The sequence below is a fragment of the Symsagittifera roscoffensis genome, chromosome 1 (genome assembly GCF_963678635.1).
Source record: "Symsagittifera roscoffensis chromosome 1, txSymRosc1.1, whole genome shotgun sequence".
NCBI lineage: Eukaryota > Metazoa > Xenacoelomorpha > Acoela > Convolutidae > Symsagittifera > Symsagittifera roscoffensis.
The window spans coordinates 63,912,457-63,937,425 of record NC_087062.1 but is presented as its reverse complement, the minus strand read 5'-3'; the positions used below and the strand labels follow the sequence as shown (position 1 = coordinate 63,937,425).

General features: G+C 35.1%; 1 protein-coding gene across 1 annotated transcript in view; it reads right to left on the bottom strand.

Annotated features, from left to right (window-relative positions):
* Positions 1-24,969, bottom strand: part of LOC134847589 (protein lin-9 homolog) — a 48,212-nt gene that overhangs the window by 22,616 nt on the left and 627 nt on the right. The window lies entirely within an intron of this gene.

Below are 24,969 nucleotides of genomic sequence, written 5' to 3'. Positions count from 1 at the left end.
TTTCTTATTTAAATGGAAATCACTGGCTATAGTGCAATTAAACTTTGAACGTTAAGCAAGTTAATTATTGTGAACCGATTTGGTCTTCATACTTTAACATTAAAATTCAAAATATGGTGGGGTTTACTTAATCCGCCAAAATTTCTTCGATTTTGTAACAATTAACGCAAAAATGTGAGGAGTCAATTTAGTTAGTCTGTCCAAAATTCTATGATTTTGTAAAAATCAATGCAAAAATCCTGAGAAGAAATTGATGATGGCACTGGTTGATTTGGTTGATAAAAATTCTATCACTTTATTCTTAAATTGATTTCTAACAAGGTCGAATATTGCGCAGATGATATAAAAATTGTCATTTTTTTTGTGGAGCTGTTTTCTGTTTGAAAATCAAGGGAGAATAAGCTATATGTTACATCAATTAATTTGATACACTTTGCTAGCGTCCAAAAATTCTCATCTCATTCACCTTTAAAACATACGTCATGCACAATTAATTTGTGAATTATTACAATTTGTTTTGTCCTCATCTATGTTGAAAGTCTCAGTTTTTCTTATGTAACTGGGTATCACTGGCTATAGTGTAACTAAACTTTGCACGTTTAACAAGCTAATTATTGTGAACCGATTTGCTCTTCATACTTTAACATCGTAACATGAAATGTGTGGGTAATTTTTTTTTGTGAGGATTCATTTTACTTGATCCGCCCAAATTTCTTCGATTTTGATATATTCAACGCAAAAATGTGAGGGGTCATTTTACTCTTCCTTTTCATTGGCCCAATTTTTTTACCCAACTGTTTTTTACCTAACTAAATTCTTCTTTCTGGGAGCTGCTAAGAATACATCAAAACTTATACTGTGAGCCGTCTTAGATTTTTGATTTTGAACAACTTTTAGATTTTTGATTTTGAACGACTTTATACTGTGAGCCTTCTTAGATTTTCGATTTAGAACGATTTTTGATTTTCGACAGCTGGCACTGATATTCATTTCTTGGCACGGATATTCCTTTGCTGGCACTGATGATGGCACTGACAAATCACGCTTCGCATTGATTTGGCTTTGACCGCACTGATACCGTGGTAACTCTGAATACCATTGCTTTTCGCAAGGGTAATCATTATCGAAAAAACGTATTGTACAAAAAAAAGATCAAATGTAAAATATCCCCCCTCCCCCCTAAATGACCAACAGTCGAATGTACACTTAGCCACGCATAAAAACAACTTAAGAAAATACCCATGTTTAAAGCATTTCCAAAACAAACAAAAAAGTGGATGAATAAGAGAAACATTTACTTATTAAAACATATTTATAAAGCTAATTTAACTATTTGTTTTGTGTGTTTTTTTAAACTGGGTCAGACTCTGGAGCGTCCTTGAAAACATAGCCAATCGAAGAGTGGAAAAGAGTAATGAACGCAAGAAAACAAAAGAAACACTGACTTTGTTTAAAAAAAAACTTTCGAAATTCAAAGAAAAAATGGATGTCCTTTAAGCAGCTCTTTGAACTTCTAGACCGATTTATGATTGGCGCTTTTTTGATAACATTAAATCAACTTGAGAAAACTGGATCAACAGGTAAAGTTTTTAGTCCGCTGGACATCTAAAAATTAGATTCCACTTTTGAAACTAGAAATCGTTAAGGTTTTGTGTGCCGTTTCCACGTTCGTATATTGAGTGATATTTGCGTCACTTTCAACAGATGAATTTCAATTGAACTCAAGATATGCATATATACCTAAGCGCGTTCATAAATGAATCAACATGTATGAATGCACATCTGTAGTTAATAGAGACTTTTTAAACATTTTTTGATTTTTTCCTCAAAAAAAAGGTTAGCAAGACCGTTATAAGAGTCTTCACTACGTTCATTACTTTAAATAATTCTGGACAGTTTATCAAATAAACTTGATTTCGGCCAATTTGATTTATTCGTAATTCGACTTAAAACAGTTAAGAAAAAACTTTGAAATGGTACTGAAATTTGATTGGCTAATACTTTCAGCTCAAGATGTTTAAATATTGATTTTTAGGCGAAATAGGTACAAAAACCCAATTGTGGTTAAAGTTGTCCGACTGTTATAAAAATTGACAAACTAACTAATTAGGCCATGGTAAACATATTTGGTCTTTAACTTTTCATAAAACCAGGCGTAACACCCAAATCGATGCTCATGTGAGACGGTAGGATGGTGCGGAAGAAAAATAGCCTCATTTTTTAAATAATCCTTAATGGACATATATCAATAATCGACTTTCCAACTTCTTTTTAAATAGACTATTTAGATTATTTGGCTCTTTTTTCTCCTCCCCCAGCACACATAAGCCTCAATTCTATGGTCTACCGGGGTTATAGCAAGATTAAACACAAAGGAGAAGTTGCACTTCGAATACACAAGCAAAAATATGACTGAATACGCTACTGGGAAAAACTGAATGAAAAAAACTTGGAACCTACAAAATTTTTTAAGTGACGCAAGCCAATTATAACGCATTAGCAGTACCAGTCAATTTGAAAAGAAATTTACCAACTAACATGCCTCAATTTATAGAGCGGACACATTTTAACTAGTATACGAAAAAGTTCATTAAAAACATGCGACCCTGCTGAGGTTTGAAACCTCTTATTTTGCTACTGGTCTCCTTCCCTACCTCTATGCTACAGAACCATAACACCTTGAAGCTAAAGTGCTAAGTGTGCTAATATCCTTAGCATTTGCTAAACTTAATCGCTGGTTATTGATTTATGCATATACTGCAATAAAAGAGCACTTTCAAAAAGGGCACTAATATTTGCGACTTAGATTGGAAAAAAAGTGAGTTCGTTATATCACACGAAGTTCGTGTAATAAGAAGAATAAGAACTCGGATATGCTCTAATTAGCCTGAAGCCAATTTTTTGTAACAATCGGACAATGTTTACAAAAAACATGAAAAAATTCGCGAGGGGTGAAAAAAGGAATGGAAGCGTTTTACACAGAGAAGCTGCACTTCGCATGTACAAGCAAAAATATGATCGATAACGCTACTAGGAAAAAACTATATGAGTACAACTTTGAGTCTACAAAACTTCTTAAGTGACGCACGCCAATAACGAGTCTACATAATTGCTATGTGACGCAAGCCAATTATGACACATTGGCAGTACCAGTCAATTTGAAAATTTTTTTACTAACATGCCTAAACTTATAGAGCGGACGCATTTTAACTAGTATACAAAAAATTGCATTAGAAACATCCGACCCTGCCCAGGTTCAAACCCTCTTATTTTGTTGCGGGTCTCCTTCCCTACCTCTACGCTACAGATCCATGATACCTTTAAGCCAAAGTTCAATTTGTAATATAAAAGTCGGTAATGATATCCTTAGCTTTGGCTGTACTTAATAGCTGGTTAATGATCAAGTATGTATCAAGTATGCATTTCCTAAACAAACCAAAAAAAGTGGATAAAAAGAGAAACATTTAATTATCAAAACATAATTATAACGCCAATTCAACCGCTTTAGTAGCACATTTAAAACAACGTATGAAACAGTTTTTGTAAACCATTTGTATATTGGCGTGCTACAAATTTAGTTAAACTGACAATTTAATTATGACTTAGTAAACATATCTATTATGTATGAGATATACCATTCTAATTTAAGGTTATCTTGTTGAAAAAGCTTAACTTCGCCCACCTAATTCAATTTGAGGAACTGTAATTGTTTGAGTTCTTAATTACTTAAACTTATAAATCTCAGAAATACTATTTCACATTGAACTACTTATGACTACTCTTTTTAAAGTTCTGACAAAAAGCTTTCAAAAAGATGCTAGTTAGTACATCTTCATGACTTCAAAAATTTATGCCAGTCGAGAAGTCACCTGAAAGAAGATGACGGATATCGGCTCTTTTCAACTTCCCCTACCACAATTACATTTTGAATTGCAGCTTAGTAACACTATTCTAGCATTGCTATATGCTACTTTAATCAATTTGATACACTTTGCTAACGTCCGCAAAGATTCGCATGTCATATACCTTCAAAATATGCATCAAGCACAATAAATTTTAGAGCAATTAATTTGTTTCATCCTCATTTATTAGAAGCAAAACTGTTTAAACCAATTTGGTTTCAAAAACATGCACCATTCACAATAAATTTGGGAGTAATTACAATTTGTTTTATCCTCATCTATTAGAAGCAAAACCGGTTAAAACAATTTGATTAAAAACATTTTACTTGTTTAATGCTTAAAGTATCAGTTTTTCTTACTTAAATGAAAATCACTGGCTATAGTGCAATTAAACTTTGAGCGTTAAGCAAGTTAAGTATTGTGAACCGATTTGGTCTTCATAATTTAACATCAAAATTCAAAATATGGTGGGGTTTACTTAATCCGCCAAAACTTCTTCAATTTTGTAACAATTAACGCAAAAATGTGAGGAGTCAATTTAGTTAGTCTGTCCAAAATTCTATGATTTTGTAAAAATCAATGCAAAAATCCTGAGAAGAAATTAATGATGGCACTGGTTGATTTGGTTGATAAAAATTCTATCACTTTATTCTTAAACTGATTTCTAACAAGGTCGAATATTGCGCAGATGATAAAAAAATTGTCATTTTTTTCGTGGATCTGTTTTCTCTTTGAAAATCAAGGGAGAATTAGCTATATGTTAAATCAATTATTTTGATACACTTTGCTAGCGTCCAAAAATTCTCATCTCATTCACCTTTAAAACATACGTCATGCACAATTAATTTGAGAGTTATTACAATTTGTTTTATCCTCATCTATGTTGAAAGTCTCAGTTTTTCTTAAATAACTGGGTATCACTGGCTATAGTGTAATTAAACTTTGCACGTTTAACAGGCTAATTATTGTGAACCGATTTGCTCTTCATACATTAACATCGTAACTTGAAATGTGTGGGTAAATTTTACTTGTGAGGAGTCATTTTACTTGATCCGCCCAAATTTCTTCGGTTTTGATATATTCAACGCAAAAAGGTGAGGGGTCATTTTACTCTTCCTTTTCATTGGCCCAATTTTTTTTACCCAACTGTTTTTTACCTAACTAAATTCTTTTTTCTGGGAGCCGCTAAGAATACGTCAAAACTTATACTGTGAGCCGTCTGAGATTTTTGATTTTGAACAACTTTTAGACTTTTGATTTTGAACGACTTTATACTGTGAGCCTTCTTAGATTTTCGATTTAGAACAGCTGGCACTGATATTCATTTCTTGGCACGGATATTCCTTTGCTGGCACTGACAAATCACGCTTCGCATTGATTTGGCTTTGACCGCCCTGATACCGTGGCCACTCTGAATACCATTGCTTTTCGCAAGGGTAATCATTATCGAAAAAAACGTATTGTACAAAAAAAGATCAAATGTAAAATCTCCCCCCTCCCCCCTAAATGACCAACAGTCGAATGTACACTTAGCCACGCATTAACTTTAAAAAATACCCATGTTTAAAGCATTTCCAAAACAAACCAAAAAAAAGTGGATGAATAAGAGAAACATTTACTTATTAAAACATATTTATAAAGCTAATTTAACCATTTGTTTTGTGTGTTTTTTTAAACTGGGTCAGACTCTGGAGCGTCCTTGAAAACATAGCCAATCGAAGAGTGGAAAAGAGTAATGAACGCAAGAAAACAAAAGAAACACTGACTTTGTTTAAAAAAAACTTTCGAAATTCAAAGAAAAAATGGATGTCCTTTAAGCAGCTCTTTGAACTTCTAGACCGATTTATGATTGGTGCTTTTTTGATGACATTAAATCAACTTGAGAAAACTGGATCAACAGGTAAAATTTTTAGTCCGCTGGACATCTAAAAATTAGATTCCACTTTTGAAACTAGAAATCGTTAAGGTTTTGTGTGCCGTTTCCACGTTCGTATATTGAGTGATATTTGCGTCACTTTCAACAGATGAATTTCAATTGAACTCAAGATATGCATATATACCTAAGCGCGTTCATAAATAAATCAACATGTATGAATGCACATCTGTAGTTAATAGAGACTTTTTAAACATTTTTTGACTTTTTCCTCAAAAAAAAGGTTAGCAAGACCGTTATAAGAGTCTTCACTACGTTCATTACTTTAAATAATTCTGGACAGTTTATCAAAAAAACTTGATTTCGGCCGATTTGATTTATTTGTAATTCGACTTAAAACAGTTAAGAAAAAAACTTTGAAATGGTACTGAAATTTGATTGGCTAATACTTTCAGCTCAAGATGTTGAAATATTGATTTTTAGACGAAATAGGTACAAAAACCCAATTGTGGTTAAAGTTGTCCGACTGTTATAAAAATTGACAAACTAACTAAATAGGCCATGGTAAACATATTTGGTCTTTAACTTTTCATAAAACCACGCGTAACACCCAAATCGATGCTCATGCGAGACGGTAGGATGGTGCGGAAGAAAAAGAGCCTCACTTTTTAAATATTCCTTAATGGACATATATCGATAATCGACTTTCCAATTTCTTTTTAAATAGACTATCTAGATTATTTGGCTCTTTTTCCTCCTCCCCAGCACACATAAGCCTCAATTCTATGGTCTACTGGGGTTATAGCAAGATTAAACACAAAGGCGAAGTTGCACTTCGAATACACAAGCAAAAATATGACTGAATACGCTACTGGGAAAAACTGAATGAGTAAAACTTGGAGCCTACAAAATTTTTTAAGTGACGCAAGCCAATTATAACGCATTAGCAGTACCAGTCAATTTGAAAAGAAATTTACCAACTAACATGCCTCAATTTATAGAGCGGACACATTTTAACTAGTATACGAAAAAGTTCATTAAAAACATGCGACCCTGCTGAGGTTTGAAACCTCTTATTTTGCTGCTGGTCTCCTTCCCTACCTCTATGCTACAGAACCATAACACCTTGAAGCTAAAGTGCTAAGTGTGCTAATATCCTTAGCATTTGCTAAACTTAATCGCTGGTTTTTGATCTTATGCATATACTGCAATAAAAGAGCACTTTCAAAAAGGGCACTAATATTTGCGACTTAGATTGGAAAAAAGTGAGTTCGTTATATCACACGAAGTTCGTGTAATAAGAAGAATAAGAACTCGGATATGCTCTAATTAGCCTGAAGCCAATTTTTTCTAACAATCGGACAATGTTTACAAAAAAAACATGAAAAAATTCGCGAGGGGTGAAAAAAGGAATGGAAGCGTTTTACACAGAGAAGCTGCACTTCGCATGTACAAGCAAAAACATGACCGATAACGCTACTAGGAAAAAACTATATGAGTACAACTTTGAGTCTACAAAACTTCTTAAGTGACGCACGCCAATAACGAGTCTACATAATTGCTATGTGACGCAAGCCAATTATGACGCATTGGCAGTACCAGTCAATTTGAAAAATTTTTTACTAACATGCCTAAACTTATAGAGCGGACGCATTTTAACTAGTATACAAAAAATTGCATTAGAAACATCCGACCCTGCCCAGGTTCAAACCCTCTTATTTTGTTGCGGGTCTCCTTCCCTACCTCTACGCTACAGATCCATGATACCTTTAAGCCAAAGTGCAATTTGTAATATAAAAGTCGGTAATGATATCCTTAGCTTTGGCTGTACTTAATAGCTGGTTAATGATCAATATGAACACTTTCAAAAAGAACACATTTTGTCGTAACATTTGCGTCGCAACAAAATTTGAGAGTTTTATTGAAAAAAAAGTTCATACGATCACACAAGCTTTGCCTGTGCAAAGATCTTTTAAACACAGAGGTGAAGCTGAGCTTCGCACCACTTGCGAAACAAAAGAAAAAAGTTTTTAAAAACTCGAAAAGATCAAAAAAAACTAGATCTATTCCATGAATAAAGCTGATTTTAAACAAAAACATGCCAAGACAATAAAATGTGTAATAAACATCGGAAGAAAATGTACCCACCGGTAACAAAGCCAAAAAACCTCGTCAGAAACCTAGTCAGAAGTCGAAAAAATTCAGGACTTCAAACTTCTAAAAAGTTAAAAAGTCCAACTCACCCTCAAAACACCTTATTTGCTCGTCAAATGAAACATTATGTGCCCACTAAGCCGAAAAAACTCCAAAAAATTTAGGAATAATAAAAATTTATTAAGTACCCCTCAACCTCAAAACACAGACACGCACACACAAAGCTTTTATAGCTCGACGAAAGATGCAATATGAGGCCACTTATAATTGTCTAAAATGAGTCCGATTTAGGTCAGGAGGGTTCTAAGACAATTCAATTTAATTTAGGTATTTCCCATAAAATGTTTGCTATCTCTACACAGGAACTGGCAGGCTCAGTTGCGAACAGATTTGTAAAATGAAAACTTAAATGGAATATCGAAATTAATTTAAAATGTCGTAAGACCAACGTAACAGTTTAATTAGTTTACACTGCCGCCTAAACCAATGGAAAAAATTAATGAGGAACAGCGAAAACAAATTCATTTGTAAGTTTAAGTACACACGCGCACAACTCACTTCTAGTGATTTGCCCTAGATCCTTTCAAATAATTCTAGGAAATGTCACTTAAGCTCACTGTTTGCTTATATCGAGCAGACATCTATGACAAAGAGGCGAAAGTTGCACTTCCTAAACACAAGCTAAATCTGTCTGTACAAAACAACCCGGAATAGTATGAAAATTAACGAAAAAACAGTCCGATACAAAACAGTCCCAATTTATAATTGTTTTAACAAGCCGGTAGGCCGAGAAATCTCCTTTGTCCAACAAACATAAAAAAAATCCTCAAACCTAATCAAAATGAGCATTTTCAAAATGAACACATTTGATCGCAACAAAATTTGCGTCGAAACAATATTAGCGACTCAGCTTGGAAAAAAGATACTTCAGACTATAACACAAGCTTTGCTTGTGTAAAAAAACTATACAATATGGCAACTTTGCCGACAAAATATCAGCAGACAATCATCAGCCGACGATTTTTTTTAAAACGGACTATTTCCCGTTTGAAAAAAAAACAGGTCCGATCGGTCAGTTTCGAACCTAGGACCTAGGCGTCCCATGCGTATTCGTAACCTCCTGACCAACTGTTCCGTAGATGCTCAGAATATCGAACTCATTTGGAACCAAGGCACCAAATGATTCAAGTTATTCTGCTAAACTAGTTGTTAAACCCAAAAAAATCTACACTCCAGTTTAATAACGCTTGCTTATCGCAAGCGTAATCATCAAATCTGGCACACGTGTTATAGAGGCGTTCCAATAAAAAACCTTTATGACAGCGGGGTCCCAAATCACGATAATTCTAAGCACGTATAGCAATAAATTTTGCCAATGGACTCCGCTCGATAGTTTTGATAACGTTTTCTCAAATATAGTTAACCTGCCTCATTTGAGCTAATTTATTTGATGCTTTTTTTGACACCACCGGTACAATAAACTGAAATTTTTTCGGGAACTCTATTTATAATAGGGTCTCGGTTAGTTTCTCTATCACACTTGGACCGTGAATCTGGCAAAATGAAGAAAATATCTGGGTGCGGACTGTTGAGTAGAGAAGAAAAAAATCTTGAACAAGTGGGTCAGGGCGCGAGGCCCAGTCAGGGTTCTAGGCTATTTGCACAAAATCAGTGACTTTAATCTGCGACTTCTTGAAAAAAAGATGTCATCTGATCGACTCACAGCGGGGTTCGAACACCATACCTGTCGGTCATGAAGCTACCGCTCTAACTAACTGCGCAACGTTGCCTTTTGTTTAGGCTGAAGCCAAAAAAAATGTTCAACAAACGATGTGAGAGGAGGATGCTGTACATGTGGCAGTTTCCGCAGCAGCCCTGCGGAAACTGCGGGAGTAAGTGAGCTATTACATTTTTAAAAGAATATTTGAGGAACTAAAACTGTTCACCTAATAACAAAAAAGAAACTGTTTTTTTTTAATTGAACGACTTCCCTGTTCTTGGCAAGTTGTCATTTCCAAATGCTAACACTTGAAACATAGTTAGTTTTATCCTTGAATGGCAGACTCGAACTGCAACCTGCGCTTTAATAATCAAATGTTTTTCCACTCCACTATGACTGCCGACTATACACTGACCGTTTGGCACAAAATACAACACAACAAAATTGAACCATTTCGACACAGAGGCATAAAGGTAACGAATGGTGCAAAGGAAAAAATACTTTTCCGCTAATCATTATCTACCACTCAAACTTTGTACCCATAGCATTTAGCTTGTCAAATAAGGGATCGCAGTGAAGACTGCATGTCTTTATTTTTTTACTTTAAAAGATATGACCTTTCAACTCTTACTTTATATATCACATGAAAAGCTTCGATAAAATTTTGTTGTCATCGATCAGGATTTGAACCTGGTTATCGGGCGTGCGGGACCAAAACATATACGCTCGGCTATGGTCTGAGCTAAAATTAAAACTTTCATTTTTTTGGAAAAAATTATCCCGTTTTTTTTGTTTCCCCACTTTTATCGGGAAAAAGTTGGGATTTCCTTCAAGAAAGTTGATGGAAAAAGAATTGGAAAAAAAATCGTCTACTCTACCTCCCGAGCCAGTTACAATGCAGAAAAAACCCGAAGAAAAAAGACCACGAGGAAAAAATATCCGTCTAATGCATAACGTTAAGCGCTCGCGGCTGCTCGCTATGGGTTAGTGGAACTCGCGCGCTTCCAGACGCACGTATGGAAAGGTGGCGCAAAAAATGCCAACCTCAAGTTACTTTCAAAACTTATTTTTTAAGAATTTTTCATTTCATTTTGGAGGACTGTCAAATGTAGACGAACCTGCAAGTGTTTCACTGCTGATGTTTCGGTAAAAAAAGCTGATAAATTTTAAGCAAAAATAAATTGAACCAAAAAAGGACGTATTCAAGTTCGTTAAATTAAAGCAAAACAAATTTCAAAAAAATATGTTTTAAAAATTGTTTAAATCATAAAGGAATTTCATACAATGGAAACTAAACAAAGACAAACGAACAAAATAAAAAAACAAACGACAGTCCGAATATTCGAAATTGCCCTTAAAAAACTTTTTGATATCCAAGAAAGCTTTTCATTAATTTGATTACGTTTCTTGCTGTTTTTTTTTGAGTTAGCTGAAAAATGCAAGAATGAGAGATAATCATAGCTACAACACCGTTAAAATCGTAGAAATGTTGTTCCGTTTGGAGGTCAGCCTTCACTCAAACTCTCCAATATAGTCAGAAAACCAAAAATACGCAGACTTCTTTTCCTCGACACTGAGGAAGTCCACGCTATATGCGCCTTTTCGAGATTCTCACTTCCTACGCCAAGTATTCGGCGCAAAAAGTAAGCAATATCATTTCTCGTTTTGAAGACAAAACTCTGGACACTCTGTCAACTCCTGTTCAGAAAATATTACACCATTTCAAAGCCTATTGAAAAGTTAGTGACATCTTTTGAACGAACCGTATTTTCAACTGAAAGTCAAAAAATAATGCATGCTCAATTGTGTGATTATAAGTTCTTTTGAAATAATGAAATTACAATTGAATCACGCTCAAAATGGCCGAGTATGAAAAAAGTTCATGTATCGACAAACGACGTTTAATCGGATCCTATTCGCGTGGAGAAGATTATACAGCTTTGGCCGACTGTTTGGGAATAAATCGGAACACTGCGTATACAATTGTGCGACGTGGGAGATATGAAAATTTACCAAAAGGTGGATCATACAATCGAAAAATTGACGAAGAAGTTATTTTGGGCGCTATTGACATTCTGGAGGGCAATCCTTTGATGACATTGCAGCAAGTGAATTTTGCGTTGAGAGCGCGCTTACCCCAAAAACCCCATTTTACCCAGCAAGCACTATCAAGAGCATTAAAAGGGAGAAGGATCACTTTCAAGATTGCGAGAGATTGTCCTGCGAGCGTAATAGCGAAGAAAATATAGAAGATCGTTACACCTATACATTGCGGATCATGAGCCCTGACGTCATAAGTTCGCTAAAAAAATTTGGGGATGAATTTGGCGTACTAAAGGGCGATCTGCTAAGGGTGACAGAGTTTATAGAAAGATCAGTGCCCAGAAAGGACCCAATGTTACAATCTGTTGCGCAGTTTCCACGGAAGGCCTTTTGCGTTATCAGCTAACAGAGGAATCGAAGATATGGACCTTAGTGAAATATTCCCTCTGAAGAAGAGGCTCCCAAAGTACAGCCCATTTCTAACTTTGGTTGAAGCTGCAATTTCGGGCTGGAAAGCGGCTATGAAACGAAAGATGCAGGAAGAGATGGATTTGTTCATCAATGCTGATGCCTTGAAGGAGCGAGGACAAACACTTCAGGATTACCGTTTCCGTCATGTCAAATCTATTGTGGAACGAACAAGTTGTGAGATTACCCCACAGAAATGTGTTGGTTGGTACAATCATACGATGACATATATCCCGGACTGTTTGGCCAGGAAATAGATGGATGAACAATGGATGTTGCATAAAAACCGTTGATTCTGTATATTATATTCTGTTCTTAATCATTTGAAATAACATGTTTTCAATTGAAGTCACTTGTGAGCAGTCCATCGTTTTTTTCTATTCTTTAGAACTTACGAAATAAATGTTCTTTCAATAGAAGTTACCTATAATTCTTTTCAAATTACCGATTGTTCAATAGGCTTTGAAAAGGTGTATTTACTAAAGAGAGCATCGAGCATATATATCGAGCATAAGAGGGACATTATGATAGGCATTTGTTTTTCTTAAAAATAACACAACCATCCTGAATCATATTTCCCAGCGTCAAGAAAAACTGAATTGAAATTTTTGCTCTTGGCTGAACTTTGAGCGAGTAACGACTGTTATATGGAAATCATTTCATTTAAGCAATAAAAACTTGCTAATCAAGACTCATATAGCGCTTCTCCGATCCTTGAGAATTAAAAAAAATTAAATTAAAGTTGTCGAAGTTAAAAACTTTGAAAAAACGTTTTAGATTTTTTTTGGTATTTTTTCTGCAAGACAAATTGAGTCAATTACAGCCAATGTTGAAGTTCAATGCGCTATTTTAGTACATATCCCCACACGCACAAAACCGACGTAAAATTGAAAAAACTTTGTAAAATGTTTAAAAACTAGTGATAGGAACATTTTGTGCTACTCGCACAGGAAGCAGCTACTCTTGTTTCAATCAATTGAAGCATTCTTCATCAATCAAATAATTTAAAATAGTGCTTCTAAAACTCAAATTATTTAATTAATTGCTTTTTTTTTACAAAAGAGATTAAGTTGTTTTTCCAAAACTTTGATTTCGAACGATTGAGTCTGTAGCATATGCAAGTTTATCCATCAACTTAAAGCATTTACAGAAAATTTTTTAATCTCATTTCGAAAATCTCAAACCCCTGCATTACAAAAAGAAACTCAATTTGATCAGGTGTAATATGTTAGTTTTTTGAGGAAATTTCGGCATCGAAGTATCGGCTGTAGAATTGCTGGTACTTTTTACTTCTCTAGCCAAATGTACAAAATAAGTTAAGAGAAACAATATAATGAAATCTACATTTCACGTATCCAAAACTGACACCTCTGAAGAAAATAGCTTTAAGTCATTTTTTTACTTGTCGTCGTTTTGCTTTGACAATGTTTTCGAAAAACACGAACGGCTTCCTTCCAACAAAAAAATCAATCGGACTAAGCTAATAAGATACCGATTTCTTTGGATTTTAGTAACGAAGTATCGACCGTAGTTTGACTGGTACTTTTTACCTTCGCAGTCAACCACACGAAAGAGCAGGTAGGAACAAGAACAATACAATGAATGATAATTTCACATATATTCAAAGATGACTTCTCTTCAGTAAACGGCTGGTTGTGGTTTTCATTCAACTATTTATGAGACGAATCGCATCGGCAGACACTCTTTACATGTATGTCTAGAGTAGGCTTAGAGTGTCTTTAAATGGCCTTGCAATAAGAAACTAGACACAAATATAGCATTGCCAGCTAGCAGACAAAAATGCAACCAAAGCCACAACGAAAAAGGCTTTGGAGCGAAAGAATCAAAAAAGGATAGTGTATCAAGTCAGGGCTTATACAATACAAATTACATGGGTAAATGAAAAACACCTGCAAGTACAATACAAATTACTGACTATATAAGACAACTCCGTGATGTGGCTACTGAGCCACAAAACATAACAAGCAGATGATAGGCCGAAAACTTTTATTGAGTCTGAAAACATTCAGTTTGAAAAAAACAACCGGTCTTAGTTGGACTGGTATCTAGGACCTTTGTCAGCTCAGGCGTACTCGCTAGCTCTAGGCCAACTGTTTCGGAGATGCCTAGAAATATGAATTTTTTATAGGACAAGAAATCAAATCATTTAAACAATTTTGTTGAACGAGTTGTTAACCTGTAAAAATAGTCTATATTCAGAGCAAAAAAAATTGTTCAAACTATTTGAAAAAAAGAGGAAAAAATTAGTATTCGGCTGTTCTTCTTTTTCTTTTTGTTTTCTTCTCAAAATCCAACACTAACATAAAATGAAAACATAAAAAGCCGAAAAAAATTATTTTTGAAAAAAAAAACACTATATATAAACTTTCATATGTCTCGATAGAAGTTCATTTCAGGCAAACATGCCAGACACTTGAATTGTAAATCAACAACGGACCAAAATTTACAAAAAAGACTATCTTTGAGCAGACACCAGTTGAGCCGAAAAAAATAATTTTGTAAAAAAATGTTTTAAGTCCCACCTTAAACAACAATGGACAACAATTGCACTTGCAATTACAATGAAAGTTGTGTACAGCACAAGAAAAATCAGTGATGTGGCAACTAAGCCAACAATCTTGAGCTGGAACCACTTGAACCAAAAAACTTTTTTAAAAAAATCTTTTAAGCCCTCCTTGAAACTAGAATGAACAGCACTTGCACTTGCAACTACAATGAAAATTAGTTGCAGCACAAGAAAAATTAGTGATGTGGCAAATAAGTCTAAATTTAAGTAAAAAACAACGGAACAAAGTTTGCGAAAAGAAACAAAGCCGACTATCTTTGAGCAGACACCAACTGAACCGAAAAAAAAATATATTTCATGGAAAGTCTTTCAAGTCTCCCTTTAACCTTTGAAATTAGACTGAACAACATTTGCACTTAAAGCTACAAGAAAAATTTTACAGCACAAGCAAATTCCATTGTAGCAATTTAGCCGACAAAACCTGAGCGAACAAACAAAAAACCAACAATTCATTTTTCTCAGAATTTTTTTTCTATTTCCTTTATACTGAAGAAAAACAAGATCCGGCCACACCACGAACCCCAGACCCTTAGAGTACAAAGGCAACTTTTTTACTTTCAGGCCAAGGGTGAAGCATTCTGGATCATGTTGAGCGAAGGTAAGAAGAGAAGTGAAGAGAAGATGAGAAGAGAAGTGATAAAGAAGTGATGCAACTGATTTTGTAAAATTAGTTTTTAACCCACAAAAAGCCTATATTGCAGTTTGAAAGCGCTCCTTTACTGCAAACGTAATCATATTTAAGCTCTTTCAATCGTGATTTGAACAAGCTCAAAAAAATTCCCCAGTGTAGAGAAAACCCGGTTTGAAATGTTAGATTTTTCGTCTAAGTTCGACCGAGTAAAGCGGGCGAGCAGGCTTTCAAAAGCATAATTTATTAGCTTAAAAGCTTAAATTAGCCTAATTTAGGCCGTAAAAACTTAATTTTAGCCAATTAAAGCTAGTTTACTTGAGCATTTTAGCGCTTAGGAATTAAAAACTTCAGTACTGCAAAAAATTTCTAAGAAATGTTGAATTTTTTAACTTTTAAACAAAAATAGCTTTCCAATTTGCTTCTTTTACTATGATTGTCGAAGATGCCTAAACTCGTTTTTGTTTTTATCATATTATCACACAACTCAGAAATCACGACACTTATTTAAAAAATTTTTTTTTTGTATTTTTCAAGACTATGGTAGGAACATTCTGTGCTACTTGCACAGTAACCGGCTATCCTTGTTGATATTTATCTTTTTATGAGCAACTGTTTCCACATTTTTTTTGAAAAAAAGGAAATAATTACATCAGGAAGCCAGATAAACAGCTGCGACTTATTTTTTGTCGATTGATTTTTAAGCACACCTGGCTGATGAACTTCTGCTCTCAACTCTAAAATCAAAATCCCAAGCGCAGCTGCACCTAGCAATTACAATAGAAGTGCAAAAAAACCAATTTCTGACCATTCAATAAAAAAATCAAATATTTTCAAACACTTTAGCAATAAACTGCAAGAGTTATACTAAACGCCACAGTGATCAGCATATTTAGTAGTTTAAATTGAAGTTTCGCAAATGTTCAGAAAGACCTTTTAAGATTCTAATAGTAATTATACTTGGTTGCAATTAAGGACAAAAAAAATCATTAAAAAGACAAAAGAAAAGTACTTTTAAATGCATAAGAATTTATAATACTCTAATATGAGTCCGATATTCGGTCAGGAGGGCTCTTAGGCAGATCAATTTAATTCAAGTACATCCCATAAAATCTTTGCTATCTCTATACAGAAACTTGCAAACTAAGTTGCAAACTGATTAGTAAATTGAAATTTAAATGGAAATTCAAAATTAATTTAAACTGTCGTAAAACCAGTGTTTCAATTTAATTAGTTAATGAAAAAAAATGATAAAGAACAGCGAAGACAAGCTCTTTTGTAAGGTTAATTACACACTCGCACAACTCATTTCTACTAATTCGCCCATTTGGAATTGTCACTTGAGCTCACTATTTGCCCATATGGAGTAGACATCTACTAAAATACTGAAAAGTGACTTAAAGGTGCAATAACTGAAATTGCGAACTGATTAGTAAAATGAAAATTTAAATGGAAATTCAAAAACAATTTTAACTGTCGTAAAACCAATGTAAAAAATTAATTAGCTTACACTTTCGTTTACACCAATGGAAAAAAAATTGTAAGGTCATGTACACATTCGCACAGCTCATTTCTAGTAATTCGTCCAAGCGCACTTCTAATACTTCTAGGAAATGTCATTTAAGCTCGCAAAGTACAGTAAAGTTCGAGCGAACGAATCGGAAGGACAAGCAAAGGAACGAGCATGCTTATTAGATTTACAGAAAGCGCATCCAAGAATTAATCGCCCCCTACTGTGGAAAAAATTAGAAAACCTATTGTAATCAACATATATCACCAAGTGCCAATACGAGCCATAGAAATAGAACAAGGGGAAGAAACAGGAACCGAAATTAAATGGATACCGGGAAATTGCTTCATGGAGCAGAGAAGAGAAAGAAAAAACTAAGAAAGCGAAACAACACGAGTAAAAAATGTACTCTTCGCAGACGAGACGAGATGGAAAGAACTAAAGAAACAACGAAACGAATCATGGAACTATTTGAGGAGAAAACGAATGACGCAAAAGAGGAAAACATCACATTTGGATCATCAGAAGCAGACGAAACTTGTTTCTTAGGGGTAAGGCTTGGAGAAGCCGTAGACCTAAAAAGAAGAACCAGGAGAGCAATGGGGGCGTAGTTCCAAGTGGAAAAGCGACTACGAAACACGATTGACAGAGAAGACTCAAGCCAGGATAGTGGAGGCCACTTTGGAGAGTACCCTAATGTATAACTGCCATGCGACATCATGGAGAGTTGAAGCTTCAAAAAACCATGGACAAATGCTACCTTAACAAGCTTCAAAAAACCATGGACAAATGTTACCGGTACATGTGGAGCTCAAAAAACTGACTTGATTAAGGAAAAGGAAAAATACAAAAATGCGTGGAATGTCAGAAAGGAGTTGAATATCAAGTCAGTTAGAATGAAAACAGAAAAGATAAGCCTAGAAAGATTGGGACATGTGGTAAGGATGCCTGAAAAAAGAATGACGAAGAAAGTAGTATTTGAATGGACGAAAATAACAAAAAAAGTATAGGGGAACTTCAAAAGAACAAGAAATACGCCTAAATATTGGATGAAACTGACGAAAGAAGCTGGATGGGACCAAATAAGTCGGGAGCACTATAAAAAGGACAGTACTCTGTGGAGGAGCATGGTAAAAGAAAGAATGGAACATAATGAAAACTGGGAAACGAACCAAGAAAAAGGAGGAAGAAGAGAAATGAGCCAAATACAACGAACGCAGTACGAAAAAGATGAGGCGTGCAATTGCCGAGTCTGTGGCAAGAAATATAAAAGCAGGGCCGGCGTGGCCATACACACAAAAAGAATACACACAGAAAGTATCAACTACAATTGCAATAACTGTGATAGAGTATTCACACAGTCAGCAACTCTTGAAGAATCATCTTAAAGCATGCGTAGGAGGACAATTTACAACGAAATACCAACCCGAATACAAGACGTGTGGAGGATGCAACAAAAGAGTATCTAAAACTAACTTCGCCAGACACGAGAGATGCCGTAGACGATCCGGGCTAACCTCACAAAGGTGGTCGCCGAGGAAAGAACAGAAAAAATTTAAGTAAGTCCAGCGTTAACTCGACTTTCAAGTACTCAAATTCTGTGGCTTACTCTATTTCTGGTTCCGCGGGATCCACGTCACTGGACTAAGGACACTACAAAACAACAATTATCACCAGAGCAAACAAATTCAATGTATAAAACATAGCCAACAGACAGTTGGAAAAGTGAAAAATATTAAGGAAAACCAAAAAGGTCGAGTAAAAACTTTTAAACAATTTTCATATTTTGAAGAAAATTATATCACGTTGAAATTCTTTAATTTCAAAGAACTTCAATTTATCCCATTGGGAGAAAACTAAATCAATAGGCAAAATTTTTATTCCGCTACTTTTTATTCTCGACTGACATCGTCTTTCATATTTAACCTTGATTTTCAAATAATCGTCTTACCTCGATTATTTATTATCGACTGACATCGTGTTATATATTTAACCATGATTTTCAAAGCCACAGCCACCGCACTTTTCAAAGGAAAATTCTTTTTGTACATATTTGACCCTTCTTTTTGTCAATAATTTATGTCATTTGAAAGTTTTATGGTGGAATAACAGGAAGTTGCTCAAAGAGTTGACTGGTATTTTTGCGGAGTGGATATTTTTTAAAGCAATTACTTATTTTTAGATGATAATTTTTGCCAAGAGTGTTGGACGTTTCAATACTGACATTATCACTTTAATTAGTAATAACATTTTTACAGAAAAAAACGGGGCTTGTAGAATTCAAAATCTTATTAAAATATTAAAAGAAAACAAATTAAGATGTAGGATTCTTTTAAGAAAACATAAAATATTGAGATATAAAATTGTTTAAAGATATCCAATTACAATACCCGCGAAAACATCTACTTTCAAATTATCATTTTAGTATGATTATGCTCCTTTGGGTTGTTTTGCATTGCTTCATGCCTTGCACTAATCGACCTGTATTATTCAAGTTCTATTATTTCCTTTATTAAAAAGGGATCACATTGCTATCAAGGTTATTGCAGCGACAAACGGTTGATTAATAAGGAGTGAACTAATGAAATTTGAGTGATAATTCCAGTAGCAAATCAGATCAAATATATATGGTAAATCACCCGCACAAAGTTGCTCGAACCAATGACTAAAGGTCATGTTTCACCCGCTAATTTTAACAAAATCGGGAAGTGATCTTTCAGTTTGAACTGAATAAGAAAGATCAACTCCAGTTCAGTTAGGAAAAATCACCAATACCCCGCCTTTCAAATTAGGTGGTTCCTAGTAGAATGTCTCGGAAAAATGCAGTTTTGCACTTTCCCAAGTTTTTCGTCAATGCGTCTGCAGGCATGTTTGCTGTTGGTAAAAAGGTTAATGTCACCTTCTTCTGCTCAACTAGCTCTCGAAGGAAGTGTAGTTTTATGGCAAAATGCTTCGTCTTGCCGTGGTTCATTGAGTGTTTACTAAGGGCAATACAAGCTTGAACGAAAACTTCTAAAAGCCTATTACAAATTATGCCTAAGTCGCTAAGTATGCCCTATAAATGAATTCCTTCCTTTACTGTTTCGACCACAGCATTGTGTTCTGCCTCGGCTGTTGAAGTTGATACACGACGCTGAAGTCTGCTAGACCAACTGATTACACCTGAGTTGTCACTGAGTTTAAAACAATATCCTAATGTACTTCTCCTATTGTCTATATTTCCAGCCCAGTCCGCATCCGAATAGCTAACAAGATTCAAGGCCTTATCCCTCCTGTATACTAAAGGTAAAATTTTTGTTCCTAGCAGATATCTAAGACAATTTTTTCCGGCTTTTCAATGCTTTTCACCTGGGTTTTCCACAAAAGAACTTAGAAGATTTGCTGCAAAGCAAATTTCGGGTCTACTTGATAAAGCTAGGTAATTTAGACAACCAACAAGTCCTCGATAGTCACATTTTTTCATATTTTCTTGTTCTATGCTACCTTCTAAAGGACAATCTTCTTTTGTCAATTTTTCGTTTTCACTAATAGGGGGCGTTATCGGCTTTGCTTCGGTCATCCTAAATCTTGATATCAATTTTTCAACATATTTCTCCTGACTTATCCTAATTTCGTTTCCTGAGTAATCAATTTTCATTCCTAAGAACCATTTAAGATCACTTATCTCGCTTATCTCAAAATTTTCCGAGATATTGCTTCAAACCAGCTACAGAAATTTTTGTCTGCTCCACAAACCACGATATCATCGACCCACAAGCAAATTAAACCTTCTATCTCTCCCTCAACACTCCTAACAAACAAACACTCATCAAAAACTGAATTTTCAAAACCTAATTCCTCAAGATAGCTTTTTAGAGTCCTATGCCAGTTTCTACTGGACTGCTTCAGTCCATAAAGACTTTTCTTCAGAAGACAAACTAAAGGTTTTCTTTCTTCATCAAACTTCTCGAACCCTTCAGGTTGCTTCATAAGAATTTCTTCATCTAGTTTGGCATTCAAGTATGCAGTTTTAATGTCTAACTGTCTCAACTGATACCTATTTTGAACTGCTACGCTCAGGACTATTCTTCTGGTCGACATCTTGGCTGTAGGCGAATACGTTTCGTGAAAATCTCTTCCCTCAACTTGGCTAAAACCTTTAGCAACAAACCTAGCCTTAAACCTGGAAATTTCACCATTAGGTCCGTACTTCAAAGCAAAATGCCATCTGCTGCCTATAGGCTTCTCTCCTCTATTTCTAACTAGTTCCCAAACTTTGTTTTTCTCTAATGAATCAAACTCTTTTTTCATTGCTTCTTGCCAGTCAGGGTCTGCTAAAGCTTCCTTAGCACTTTTCGGTATATTTTCGAGAACTTCTCCAAAAAATACTACATCACCTACTCTTTCTCCTTCGTCACTTTCTATCTTTTTCTCAAAGTAGAACTTAGATTCGTCAAAACTAACGTTTCTAGACTTTTGCACTTTGAGTTTTCCTTCACTCTCAATTCCTATCAGATAAGCTTTACTATTTTTCCGATGTCCCCAGAAAAATTCCCCTTCTAGAGTTTTTGTCTAGTTTTTTGCGAAACTGTTTTTCCACAAAACTATACGCTACACACCCAAAAGTTTTCACAAAATTAAGGTTGGGTTTTTCTCCATACATTGACTCGTAGGGTGTTTTGCCTATAGCAGAATGAAAGCACATATTTTTGAGATTAGCAGCCATATTAAGAGCATAAGGCCAATAAGTTTTCGATAAATTCGCATCAAAAATCATGCAGCGAGCCATTGGAGTAATTGTTCCCCACAACCTTTCTATCTTTCCGTTCTCTTGAGGGGTATAAGGAGCCGATGTTTCCAGTCTTATTTTTTGTTTCCTACAAACTCGCCTAAAATCTTGACCAATGTACTCTCCTGCACCGTCTGAAACTAAAGTCTGAGGGACTCCTATGCCTGCAATGAACCTTTCCAACTTTTCTGTTGCCTCATCTCTCGTCTTCATGAAATAAATTTTCAGATATCTAGAAAAACTGTCCACAAAACCTATAGCATATCTATGTCCATCCTCTGCTAGCGGGTCGATGGGACCTAAAATATCTTTGTGAACAAAATCTAGTGACCTGGTTGCCCTGGTATAAGAATCTTTCGGGACTGGCTTCTTTTTTGCTTTATTCAACTCACAAGTTTCACAATTCTCAATTTTAAAATCACTAATCTTCATGCCTTCAACATGTTGCTCCAAATGACCTAAATCTTTGTAGTTATTATGACCCATCCTGCAAAGCCACTGTTTCAATGTGCTTACTACATACACTCGTCTTTTCCTACAAAAGTATCCGATAAAAAGAGACCACTTTCCTCTCTTAATTGGTAAACTGATCCATTTCCCTGGCGAACAAACGAGCTCGCACCAAAAACAACTTCTGCTCCTGCTTTCTTCATTTTTGATACACTCGGCAAATTTCTTGAGTTTTCAGGAACGTACAAAGTATTCTTCAGCTCAATCATCTTAAACTCGCCTTTCTCATCTTTCACTCTGAATCTAACTTCACGTTTCCCTAAAATTTTTGATTCAGAGAAATTTGCATTGCTAACCGATCCTTTGAAGTTCTCATCTAAACTAACAAACATGTCTCGATCCTTAATCATATTACTGGTAGCTCCAGAGTCTACAACTAAGTCCTCGCCCGGAGACACTCCACTCAGGAAACTAAAATGAGCCTGTTTCAGCTACTAGGTTCTGCTGTTCTCGTTTAGTCTTACTAATGAACTTTTTCTTTGCTTGGCAATATTTTGCAATATGTCCAAACTCCTTGCACTCATAGCACTGAATTTTTCGAGCTCTACCTTCACTATCTCGTCTGCTGCTTAAGTTTTCTCTGCACTGTTTCGACACATGTCCTCTTTTCTGACACTTGAAACAAACTCTGTTCTCGCTATTAAAAGCATGCTCTTTTTCGATTACTTGTCTCTCGCTATCAAAATTCACTAAATCTCTTTTCAACTCATCTAAACTTTTCTCATCTCTACTAAACTTAGCTATAGTAGAAAAAGTTTTAAATTGTTTTGGAAGTCCTTTCAAAAAAATTGAAATTAACATTTTGTCACTCACTTCTTCGTTCACTTGTTCTAAGTTATACTGAATCTCCTCTGCTCTAGTCAAATAATCTATCACTGTTTCATTGCTATTCTTTTTCAAAGTTGTAAGTTCGGAGATTAGTTTTTGCAGCCTGGGTCTTTCAAAACTCTTAAATCTTTTCCGTAAAACATCCCAAGCTTTGCTACCATTGCCTTTATAAGGTCTTAAAAACAAAACTGATTTCTTATCTAGAGCCTGCACAAGTTCGTACCAGATATGCAACTGTTTTTCTTCAAAAATCTCTTTTCCTTTATCTATCGCAGCTTGTTTTTGATCACTGCTTGCATTCCGTCTTAAGCTTGCCATAAAATTTCTATAATCAACTGTCTCATCTAAAATCTTGTTTAACTTCAAGTGAAAAATTCGTGCCTCGAATTGCTCTGCAAAGTAGGAAAAATCTTCTTCTTTTCCCGAAAAAACTATCCTATCAGTTTTCGACATTTTTTCCTAATCCAAGTTCTTATTTTCGACTTAATTCTCACACAAAAAATTAAGCTCCAATCCAAAACTCAAAAAACTAAGTATTGCCCTAGCTAAAGTTCAATGACCCCGTTTTCTCTTACATCAAAATCATAATCTAAAATCATATTCTATATTATACATCAATATCGCCCCTTATATAATTATGCAAGTATATTTGATTACCTAAATCTGGTTTGGAACCTAACGGAGTGCGTACTGAATAACACATCAGCGACTTAGCAAAGCTAAGTTCCCTCCTCAGATTTCATACTAGGTAATATATATATTAGCAAAATAGAAATTCCTCTTTTTATTCTGGGGTATCAGTTTCTTTTTGTTTTAATTGGAATGTATTTTTTGGATTGATTTTGTGTCGGATTCGAGCAATCGCGTACGAACGAATTTATCCTTCCGCAAAAATTGAGTATAAATCAGCAACTTTTACAAATAAAACATGTAATTTATCAGTTTGTTTCAGTTTTATTTCACTATCAATAGTGTAGTGCTTCTTCCACTGCTGTGCTCACTCGGTGCCCCTTCGTATAGCTTTTGACCGTCTTCTCTTCTTCTCTGTTGTGTTTCCCTGCTTCTATCGTCAGAGTTGTCTATCTCTAGAAGTTGTGTTGCCCTGCTTCTGTCGTCAAAGTTGCCTGTCTCTACTAGTTGTGTTGCCCTTCTTCTATCTTTGCACTTCTCTGTCTGATCAATCGTCTATCTCCAAGTAGTTTTGGCCTGCTTCTCTCGCAGTTGTCTAACCGATCAGTTGTATATTTCAAGTTGTGATTTTCACTGTCACAACTCCACCGCAAATCTCAGCTTTTTTCCTTATTCGTTTGAACAAACAGTCAATCTTGACTCCTGACTTCTCACTCGTGATTGGGCATCTGGGCCCATAACCTATCAAGGTTATTGCAGCGACAAACGGTTGATTAATAAGGAGTGAATTAATGAGATTTGAGTGATAATTCCAGTAGCAAATCAGATCAAATATATATGGTAAATCACCCGCACAAAGTTGCTCGAACCAATGACTAAAGGTCATGTTTCACCAGCTAATTTTAACAAAAATCGAGAAGTGATCTTTCAGTTTGAACTGAATAAGAAAGATCAATTCCAGTTCAGTTAGGAAAAATCACCAATAGGAAAAATCACTAATCGGCCTGTATTATTCATGTTCTATTATTTCCTTTATTAAAAAGGGATCACATTGCAACTACAGGGTTAAAAACAACGTCTATTAAAAGATGAACATACTTGGAGAGCGGAGGTTATTTTTTGTCAAATGCTCTCCTGGAGAAAATTGCGGATTTTTCGGTCGTTTAAAATTAGCCTATCCAGAAGATTTTTCCCAGACTGGTTTTGGCAGCAAAGAACTTCAATTTCTATTCCGCTAAAAATGAAATGACACTATTTTTTTTACACTTGAAAAATATGATGCCTAACGGCTAAATTTGTGATATCACAATGTATGAAATAAAAAAAAAGTCTAACAACTTATATTTTG